The sequence below is a fragment of the Alligator sinensis genome, unplaced genomic scaffold (assembly GCF_000455745.1).
Source record: "Alligator sinensis unplaced genomic scaffold, ASM45574v1 scaffold104_1, whole genome shotgun sequence".
Lineage (NCBI taxonomy): Eukaryota > Metazoa > Chordata > Crocodylia > Alligatoridae > Alligator > Alligator sinensis.
The window spans coordinates 2,123,552-2,132,084 of record NW_005841867.1 but is presented as its reverse complement, the minus strand read 5'-3'; positions in this window follow the sequence as shown (position 1 = coordinate 2,132,084).

Sequence of the window (8,533 nt, the reverse complement as noted above, 5' to 3'; positions counted from 1 at the left end):
TCTTTCCATGTGCTGGGGCCAGCAAGAGGGACCATGGGGTGTTCACTAACATTCAAGACCCTGCAGGAGCACCTTCAGAAGTGGTAGCTGCCCGCCCTTGCCTCCTGAGGTACAAGCCAGGGGTCAGGAGGGGACAACAGGGTGAGGTCCAGCCCCCGCCATCCTTACGCAGCACCAGTTAGGTTAGTGATTACGTATCTTGCTATTCATAGCTGTTTTACCTTAGTGACAGGGATCTGTTTTTTCCTGCTGTATAGTCCTGTTAACTCTTCCATGTCTTTCCAGCTAGGGAACAGATAATGGACTCCATTCCTTGTCATGCATTATCATGGGTAGATCAAGGATTTTGCAAAGCGGGATGACTGGGACTGCAGAGATGGCTATATCCCTGCTCCCAGCTTCCCATCCCAGACAGGCAGGCCACGCTGCAGGAAAAGTAGCTGGGGACTTAAATTTTAAGTCCCTGAATCAGGTAAGAATCTTCCACACACATGTGCTTACTCTTGGCAAACTGCCCCCTGCCTCCCTCCCCATACTCAGCAGCATATTTCCTTACTCCCCCATCTACTGCTCCTGCTCCTGTCCCCAGCTGCCAGGGACAAGGATAGATCCAGAGTAACTCCTGCCCCATTTCAGCCAGATTGCATGGGGACTGCTCTCAGCAGGACAATAGCAATGGTGGTAGCTAGGTTCCCCCTCCCTAAGCCTACTCCTAGGGTCATAGAAATCAGGCAGAGAGGGGAAACCTGGCCCCTGCCACTGTTCCCAGGTGAGCCCAACTCCTGGTGCAGCTATGAAGCTCTCCATACCCCTGGGTTAGCTGGAGACAGGAGTCAAAAGTTGCGTGGGAGGATGGGAGAGGATTGAATATACCACTGAGCAGTGAGGGGAAAGGAGCAAGAGGGGATTCTCACCTGCTTCGGGATTTTAAATAAAGGCCCTGACTGCTACTCCCACGGTGACATGGTCTGGAAGAGGCAGGTGCAACCATGCCACTGGACCCCCTCTGAATCCACCCTGTACATCATTAACACAATGAATTACTAAGTTTAAATAAATTTCATCTGTTAAATTGTATCCAATAGTGTTCACAACCATAAATATAGAGATGAGAGAGAGCTCACAGTCACTTCTGAGAGTTGTAACTTCAAGATTTTTGATCTCCCAAAATCCGCTTTAAAAGAAAAAAGAAGAAAACCCAGGAAGTACTCATATTTTAAGGACAGTTCTTTCTTGCAAGATTTCTTAGGAAAATAGTTTTCAATACCAGTATTTAAAATCATAGATGTTTTCTACTGCTATATCATTATGTTGCCACAATGAAGATATAGGAAAATAATATAGCTTTATACCTTCTTTGGATGCCACCAAAATACAGCACCGCCATATCCTTTCCATGAAGACCAAGAAACTTGGATTTCAAAATAGGTGATATGTACGTGTCATCAAGTTCAATTCAACAATCTGGTTGACTTTCCAGATACTTAATACAGAAGGTCCTTCTATTTACATTAATCCATATAGTTGTGAACACACATGCACAGTCTGGGATAAATTAATTAATGTTCATTTGTACAATTTGGCATGGGTTCATTGGAACCAGGCACTGGACTATGCACTCTCTTTGCTGCAAAGGGAGAATTCAGCTCGCAAGGAAATAAATTTACCTCCATAAAAACTATCTATATCTGTGCTCCAGTGTATAGGCAAATAATATCAATAAGGGTAAAAAGAGCTAATACTAATAAGGGTAAAAGGGGCTGAGTTCAGGTGAAATATGACCATTCTGATAGGTGCTCTGAGGAAAGCGTGTGCCCAAAAGAGAGAAACTTGACTTCATTGAAATCATACACAAAGCCGTAACAGGAAAGGTAAATTAGCAGCAGCAGCAGCAAGAGAGAAATTACAAAATTGTTTTTCCTTCCTCTTCACTTTTTGTTCTAAGTCCTGGGTGTTCATTACCTTTGAAGAATGTTATGACCATTTAAATTTCCTCTGGATTCAGGAAAAACTAACAGCATTTGCTGGTGAATACCATCCTGGCTCAAGGAGGGTGAATATTGCAGCCTTTGCCATGATATAATGCCATTCGTGGAAGGAATGCAGCTTTGCAATTTTCCCAGTGGATTGAATGAGGAAAGATTGCAGCACTAACTTGCTGCTTTGGTAAGTTCTTTGTTGTCTGTATATTCATGGAAAGAATGAAAAATTATTGCAGATCATGGGGTAGGACAGCACTGAGAGTGAAAAATAGCAAACTGTCTAGAGTAAAAGATGGCGGGGGGGAAGCTAGTATAATGGGCTCCTTCATCAAAGCATTGGTGACAAAGGGCACTTCTACATGTGCTCTGTGGGTGGGGTGGTGCAGCGCTTTAATCAGAGTAGCTCCAAGAGCTGCTCTAATTAAAGCACCACTATGTCTTGTGTGTCAGTGTCCCCATGCTTAAAATGGTGGCAGGGGCACTTGTACTAAAGCTCATTTGACAAGCTATAGTTCAAATACCCCCACTGCCATTTGTAAGCATGGGGATGCCGATACAGGAGATGCAGGAGACTGTGCACAATCATGGCCTCTCTGATGCTGTTTGTTATTGTTCACCTGAATATTTTGTTAGAAATTTGCTATATGAGTTTTGGAAGTGGCAACCTAAGTCACATGGTGCTGTTTCTGTTCCATGATTGTATGACATAAATTTTACACAAATCTCCACTTCTGCTAGAAAGCAAAAAAACAAAAAAACCTACCAGCTTGAAATCAGCTCTAGGCGCCATGAGGCAGCACGTTTTGTGATGAGGAGGAAAGAATCTGCTGCTCAGATTCAGAGCACTGCTAGTGCGTGGGTGTGCCCTACCTATGGGAGGGACTGTCACACACTCATCGGATTCAGCAGCTGTCAAAGAACTCACCGTGCTCTGTAAAAATGACAGTGCCAATTGAATTGCAATGCAGCCAAAGTAACAATTAGCCCTGTATGGGAGGTTCAAGACAAATCTCTGTACTTATTGCTCATTTCAAATGACTGTTTGAACTTCTGCTGTTTCTCAAAATCTATGAGAATTTCATTCTAAATGAATATATGTTCTTTGTTAAATTAATCTCTGCTATGATCTCAGTATGGAGAAAACATGACCCCTACATATGTTCATGAACATTGGGCACGCCTATACAAAAATGTAATGCAAAATTATTATGCCTGAGTTTATTGCTCCCAGGCACAACATCTTCACAGACACCCATGACTGCAGCATATTCAGCTGGGTGGGTTGGAACAGTCTTGGCTGGCAGAAGGCCCTGGGGGGTCAGCCTGCCAACCCAGGGCCGCTCCACCCTGGCTCAACATGCTGCAGAGGGGCTGGCTGGGTCACAATGGTGCTCCAGTGCAGGGATAGCTGGCAGGCAGCCCCCAAACTGAAGCACCCTTGTGCCCTGTTTACACGTGCATTTCTATACACTAAATAATGCTGTCATAATAATAATTTGTTTACATGTACTAACCTATGGCAGACTTAATTAGTTTCCTGAGGCCTAATAGGTCTCTACGTGTGGATGCTGAGACTTTACTGTGGAGATAATTAGGCAGCTCCACAGTAATCTCTGCTATAGATGCACCCACTGATTGTGTTTATACATCCATTTGCTATGGCACCAGTTTACTCGTGAGTAAATTACTCGTGAGTAAACGGTGCTGGGCAAGCACATGTGCAGAGAAGCAAAAGCAGGTTAGCTGCCAATCTGCTCTGGCTCCCCAGGGCCCTGCAATGGGCCTCTGCTGCTCACATAAAAGAACAAGTTTTTATTTCCTTCACACCAAACAGAGCCCCCCTCCCCCACCTCCCTCTGCAACAAAAAGAGCCCCTTTCCCCCCTCCCACCCAAAAAGAGCCCTTCCACCTACCACCAATTAAACACCTTCTTCCCCAAGAAAACTATGTACAATGCCCTTTGTGGGCTATCCCAGGGTGGGGGGTTGTGGGGTAGGGGTGCCTAGGGGGAAGAGCCCAGGGACAGGTGGCCAGCACCCTTGCCTCTGGCCATTTCCCCAGGGGTGTGCACTCCAAGGTGAGTGAAGTGGGCAGAGAGCTCACCCAGGGGCTACAGAGGCTGATGCTCCCCTGATGTGGGCAGTTCCTCCTTTGACAGGTGGTGTCCAGGGTCAGCAAGGCCAGCATGCAGTCCTGGCCCTACTTCAGGCAGCTCAGGCTCCTTGCCCACGTGGATTCAGGGCAAGCAGCAGGCCTGGGCCCAGGTTGGGGGGCTGGGTGGCACTGGACCTAAGGCAGGGGCCAGACCAGGGACTCCTGGCTGATGGAGGTGGTGTAGGACCTCCTCCAGGTGGGGGCCTGCTGCTGGGGAGTTGGTGGCTGCCAGGGGGCAGGCAGGGCTAGGGTCAGGGGCTGGGTAACGGGTAGCACAAAGGTGAACACCAGGGCCAGAATGATGTCCAGCACCTGACAGTCATCAATGGCCTGGGCCAGGATGGCATCCTGCTCCCTCCGCACCTCCACCTACTCATGCTTCAGGGCTAGAAGCTGTACCCAGAACTCCCTGTCCACCCAGTCCCATGCCTCCGCATGCTGGTCCTGCACCTCCTTGCACCAGTCCTGTACATCCTGGCAGGTCACATCCTTCACTCACCACCTGTCCTGGCAGCCTACATCCTCTGTCCACCAAACCCAAGTGTCCACTAGCTGGTCCTCCAATGCCATGACCAGGCAGTCTAAAAGGAGGATCCCGTCCTCGGTCCTCCTCTTCTGGAGCCAGTGAATCCACAGGGCCCCAGCTATGGGCACCAGTGACCCTGAGGCCACATCCAAGCTACCAAGCGTGGCCTTTCCCCACACACATAGCTGCAGACCCTGTAGAGCCAAGAGAAAGAAGTTGTTTGTGTAAGTTTACCACATTTCAGAGATAATATGCTCTGTACAAGGGGCCATGCACTGCCTGGCCTCAGATTGGGGGTTGGGCATGCACAGGTGGCCAGGAACCATGGTAAGTTGGCCTGGCAGGCCTGAGCCCAGGCAGTCACTGGCCAAGCCCCACATCACTGCTCACTCCCCTGGGGCCAGTGAGCCACTGAGTGATGGCCTCCCCCAGAATCCGCTGTCCTCTTCCCCTGCAAACCAGCCTGTCTCATGTGCTACCATCCAGCCCATGATGCTCAGGATCGGGTGGGTGCGGAGCTCCCAGATGACGGGACGAGGAGCTGCCTGCACCCCTGCCTTCCCCTACAGGGGTCTTCTCTGGGGAGGTGCCCCAGGGTCAGCCCCACCCATGCCACCACTATGCCCCAAGTGTGCCCCTGCTGCTTATGCCACAGGTGATGTGCAAAGAGCTGTTTTCATGAACTGACGGGTGCCTTATCCACTACGCCCTGCTGCTGCTGCTGCTGCTGCTGGCCATGATTCACCTGGCATGGGTCCCTGAGCTTCAATAGTGTGTGGGGCAAGCCCAAGCTGCCCTACAACCTCTGACACCACCTGGAGGGCTACCTGTGGCTGCACTACACATCCATGTCCCCTGCACCCGAGGAATACATCACTGCCAGCATCAATGAATTCCTCGGTGTGTGAGGCCCATGCCCACCTAGCTGTAGGACATGGGCTGATCAATACATTTTTACACTGTCTTGGACCTCCCTACACTCTGTGGGAGAAAACCCATAGCCAGGGGAGTGCAGGTGGTCCAGGTGGTGGATGGCTGGGGCTGGTGTGACAGGTGGCTCCACTCAGTCCCAGCTGTCAGCAACAATATGCAGCACTGGGTTGGTGTCCTTGGACAGCAGGACACAGCAAGTAGGCACCCAGCCATCCCTTCCCCCCAGAAGCAGCTGAACTGCCGGCAGCTGGCAGTGTCATGATCGGCTGCACCTCATGTCTGGCCCTAGAGCTGTGGAGCTAGTGCAGCAGGTGCTGGCCTGGTCTTCCTGAGCTGCTGTTGGAGGGTGCAGCTGGGGAGCTCAGTGGAACTGGCTACTGGACACCTGAGGGGCCCTCTACTGGTGACATGTCACCACAGGTGCCAGCCCACAGTGAGGGCTTGGGCAGGCCGCCTGTGCATTTGGCCCCTGGGGTGTGAGGATGTCTGTCAGTTGCTGTGTAAATGGCATGCACTTACAGGCACTCCCCAACAGATGATTGTCCACCCACTGTGCCCACAAGGCCTTGACCTTTATGTAGCATTGCCATCCTGACTGATTGCACCTGCACTCCCGCATCTGGGCTGACAGCCCCGTGATTATGGGTTTTTACTACACAATATGTGTGTGCACATGTAGACGCGTGCATTTCCTGCTCAGCAAACTACTGCACAGTTAAGTGTCTCGTGTAACACATGCACTGAGTAGTAAAAGGTATAGCAGAGAGGCTGGATCTAATCCTGGTTTCCAATTTAGCCAGCTGGTTGTGAACAGACTGCTATAGGACTGAGTCACAACAAATCTAATGTCACTGTAAGGACATTACATGATCCGGTCTCATGCAGAAGCAACAAGATAGATCAAGCAAAAAAGTTTATAACTGGGGAGAAGCTGCTGAAAAGTGTCCCGGAAATCATTTCAAGCAATATTTAAAATACAAAACTGTGCCTTAATAAAACAGGAAAAAAATGGCATTTGTTAGGAAACTAAGATTAGTTCCAGAACTGACTATTAGATTATCCAATGTGTGAATCAGACACTGTAGCCTAATTTAACTTGAATTACTCATACAGAGTACTGTACACTGTAGTGGAATAGCCATAAATTACTAAGTGTTTGTGATTAGTCACCTCATGATCTACAAAGAGATTTTTAAAGTTTGGTTTGGTTTTGTGTTTAAAACAGTTCTGTCCCATTGTCTTAAACTCACACTTAAGTTTTTGTATTCTTTCTACAGAGGGAGAGCCAGCTTTCCCATCATGTTGACGGAGTTCTCTGGTAGAAACTTGAATATCGCACATAGAGTGGAAACAGACATGCCCTTTTATCACTTTTGTGGTACCGTAAAAATATGTATAGCAGCACAAAGCAACAGCAAATAGACATTCATGCCTTTTGTAGCACCACAAGGTGGCCATGACAAAAGATAGTAATAAAGTGTGCTGCTTTATTGCAGCAGGTGTCCGTTTGCTTTATGATGCAAGAGGCAAGCACCTTTTCTCAGTCTTCTGCCACCCCGGGCAGGTGCTTCTAGGGCTTAAGGGTCCTGGTTATGTGTCCTGGGAATTCCTATGCAACATTGGGCCACTCAGGCCCCAGAAACATCTGTTCAACTTTCTCCAGAGATGCAAACCCTGGCAATCTCCAGGAAGCCGCTCTGCAAGCATGGAAAGTCAGGGTTCCCTGCTTCTAAAGACTTATGCCAGAGATTGCCGAGGCTGAGGGCTGTGCAAAATTTTGCTGGCTGTTTCAATTTGACACTGTTTTGACTCATTACAAGCTTGAAACAGCAAAATTGAATTGGAACAAAAGACTTCAAAAGAGCCTCAAAACAAAATGAGGCTAGTTGAAATGTTTCAAAAGTTTCAAAACGTTTCAAGTTTTGAAGCAGCCAGCAACCAGGTTGTGGGAGACAGGGGAGAACCAGGGCCGCGCTCCCATCAGGAGCTGGGAGCGCAGCCCTGGTGCTCCCCACCTCCCAGGGCTGGGCTGCGGGGAGCCGATCGCAGGGGAAGGAAACTGAGCCCAACTGAACTGAGTTCCCCTCCCCAGTGCTAGATCCGGCCTGATCATAGTGCTGGGGAGGGGAACTGGGTGATCAGGCTCAGTTCCCTTCCCAAGCTCCCCAGTCCTAGGCAGCAGCACCCAGCTTCCCTCCCTCATCTGGCAGGCAGATCAGGGGCCCACAGCCCTCGGAGGACTGGCACAGCCCCCACAGCCCTCCCGGGGTTGCGGGCCCCAATCTTCCTGCAAGATGAAAAAGGCTGTTTCAAGCTTCCTCATTATAGTGAATGGGCAAAACGGTGAAACAGTGTCAAAACAGCCTCACTGTTTCGATGAAGTGAAATGGAATAGCTGTTTTGAATTTAAATGAAATTCGAAATGAAACACTGTTCCATCAAAACCTTGAAACTCAAGTCAAAATGGAATGGTGCCATTTCACACAGCCCTACTGAATCAGGGCATTTCTCTGAAAATGAGGAACCCCAACTTTACCAATTTCCAGAGATATACCCTGGAGGTCCCAGGGGTGCGCCTGTGGAAGCAGGGAAAGCTGTCCTAGTGCAGTCCTTAGACTGGGACCATCAATCAGCTAATAAATGATGTAAAAGACATCATCAGTAACGGTGTGCGAGAGGTCCCGATTCAATTCAGATTCGGCCTGAATCAGGGACAGTGATTCGAGTTGTTGATTCAGATCACTGCCCTGATTTGATTTGGCCAAATCCAAATCTGAAGATTCGACGCTGATTCAGAGAATCAACGATTTGGAGAATCAGTGATTCGGACATAGATGCAGCTTTAAATGTTTTTTCTACATACCTTTAGGTAGCAGGCGCAGCTTGTGAATGCTGCAATGCTGGGGCACATGGAGAGTCCCACAGGAGTTTGTGTGTG